The 2,661-nt window shown below is 36.5% G+C and overlaps 1 protein-coding gene across 1 annotated transcript in view; it reads right to left on the minus strand.

Annotated features, from left to right (window-relative positions):
* def8 (differentially expressed in FDCP 8 homolog) overlaps positions 1–2,661 on the minus strand; it is a 131,855-nt gene that overhangs the window by 40,855 nt on the left and 88,339 nt on the right. The window lies entirely within an intron of this gene.

The following is a 2,661-nucleotide window of genomic DNA, read 5'->3' on the forward strand; positions in this document are numbered from 1 at the left end:
TGTATTTTATTTTGATAATGAACAGGCTGCAATGTCGCAAAAATATGTTGTGCGTGTGCGTGAGGCACCGGCCCGATAGTCATACCAATGCTGGTTGGTTATACAGATAGAAGTAAGACATTATTCAAAGCTGTCAAGCTTTTGCAAAATAAATAAAACTGTAAAGCTTTTTCAAAATAAAGAAAACTACTTTCTGCTGTCTCGTTTTCCTTTCCGAGAACTTTGGAACACGTCACAATGAACCGTAACTCAGCACATTTGTTCTTTCGTTTTGTTAATCTGTCAATGATTTAAGTGAAATATATTTTGTGTATATGCCTATATTCCTTTTTATGTAAGCCTATAGTTGTATTTTGTTTTCTCCGTTCACAGAAGTGCTGCAGTTGCACGTGATCTGTTGAATCCTTCTTACACTATCCTCGGATAAACTCTAACGCCGGTGCATTGCCATTGTGACTTACCTATGATGAGTTCACAGCTGAGCGGCATTTCACTCATTGGCGTCAGTGTTACATTTGCATAGACTGTACTACTGGAATTCGTGATTGGTTCACAGCAAATTTCAAATATTAAATGGAACGATAAAATAACGTTATTAAGGTGAATAACGTTAATGGACATTTAAAATTTTCGATTCTGTTCGGAACTATAAAATTCGATTTAGTTTCTGTTTCTGGTTCTGTTCCTGTCAAAATTTCGTTCGTTTCCGGTTTTCGTTTTCGTTCCTTGAACCGGTTCAGAGCCCTGCTTGCCTCGTTTTTGAATGAATCACACATTAGAACGAATGACTAAATGACTCACTCATTAAAATTAAATCAGTCATTTAAATTAAACTGCTGGTTTCGTCTGGCCAGAGGAGAATGGCACACTATTTTAACACACTATTTCCCTGTTTAGTACTGTGAAGCTGCTTTGACACAATCTGCATTGTAAAAAACGCTATATAAATAATGGTGACTTGACTTGATTTACTTGGTGGTTTGGTTTCATAATTAAAAGTATCATTGCATTTTTCTTATTTGTATGTTCTTAAAACATTATTTACACATTTGCAATTTTGTGGGGTAAATACATTTATGACACCTCAGCTTCATTAAATAGTCTGTGCAAATACATCTAATGCCACTTCAGATGCAGCTTCTGTTTCCCCTACTGTGGAAAGAAGTTTGTTGATACTGATTTTATTTTAAAGGTAACAACTCTATAGTTTCTTGTTATTCTGACTGAATTAACTGAAACAATGTAAGAATTTTATGTAAAATATGGCACATTTAATAAGAAAAAAGAAAAATGCAAATTTATAAACATCTGTTTTGTTAGACACAGCAACTAATTTCCGTATGTATAGAATTTTAGTCTTAATTGCGTCAACATTTTAAGAATGATGTAATTTTACTCTTATTCCTAGACTTAAGAATAAGAGTGATTTATAAAGGTAAAGTATTAAGTGTAGCATTTGGACCAATCAGACACACAACTATTTGTTATATTTAACAAATAATCTCTAACGCCCGCAGACATACAAAAGGGGAGCTAAAGTGGATGAAACCAGTGAATGCAGTTATGGAAAATGTGTCAGAACCAGTTAAAAACCATCAGTGCCATTTTACAACGGGGTCTACCGATTATACTAAACCTCTGTTTCGTTTAGTTAAATGTATGATTTCTTGCATTGCCTTGGTCGTTGATGAGTGTCCGGATGCAGTCTCGGATGAAAGTCTTGATGGTTTCAAGGGTTTGGACTTGCGATCACGTTCTTCCTTTAAATGCATAAGTCTTAAGTCTGACGAAGAAATTTCAGATTAGCGGCATGAATTAATCTGCGTGGCGAAGAAATCCCACTGGCAGTGATATTAAAACTGGGCGACGAAGAAATCTCACTGCAGTATATTTACTTTTAATAGTGATTTGAGCTATGTTCCTCATCTCCCTAAATTAAGGCCTTCTTGTATCTATCGAGTATCATTGTAGTCATTAAGGTGATGCAATTGAATAGCGAATTAATGGTGTAATTCTATGTAAACCTTATCTGTCGAAGAAATCTCAGATTAGCAGCCCATATTAATGGTACCAGAATAAATTAATCTGTTACTGGGCGAAGAAATCCCCACTTTCAGTTTTAAATGCATAAGTCTTAAGTCTGACGAAGAAATTTCAGATTAGCGGCATGAATTAATCTGCGTGGCGAAGAAATCCCACTGGCAGTGATATTAAAACTGGGCGACGAAGAAATCTCACTGCAGTATATTTACTTTTAATAGTGATTTGAGCTATGTTCCTCATCTCCCTAAATTAAGGCCTTCTTGTATCTATCGAGTATCATTGTAGTCATTAAGGTGATGCAATTGAATAGCGAATTAATGGTGTAATTCTAGCCTAGTTAACTAGTAATTCACCATTGTCTGTGAAGTGAATGTGCTGTTTTGAAGTTGTATGCGACACGTCATAACTGACTGGGCTTAAGTTTCCCATGCATATTTACAGCAGCGCAAGTTCTGCTCCACTTGCGGGTGTTGTAAGCTTGCTTCGGTCTCTTAGCAACATCTGACCCCGGGAGGTGCGAGCAGGCTCTTCCGGTTCAATCTGATAACAGCACACACGTCACAGAACTTTGTGTAAACAAAGAACTGCGTGTAGCCAACGCTAACTCTTTAGCAGCCC

The sequence above is a fragment of the Sinocyclocheilus rhinocerous genome, unplaced genomic scaffold, assembly GCF_001515625.1.
Source record: "Sinocyclocheilus rhinocerous isolate Xijiao unplaced genomic scaffold, SAMN03320098_v1.1 scaffold2392, whole genome shotgun sequence".
Taxonomy (NCBI): domain Eukaryota; kingdom Metazoa; phylum Chordata; class Actinopteri; order Cypriniformes; family Cyprinidae; genus Sinocyclocheilus; species Sinocyclocheilus rhinocerous.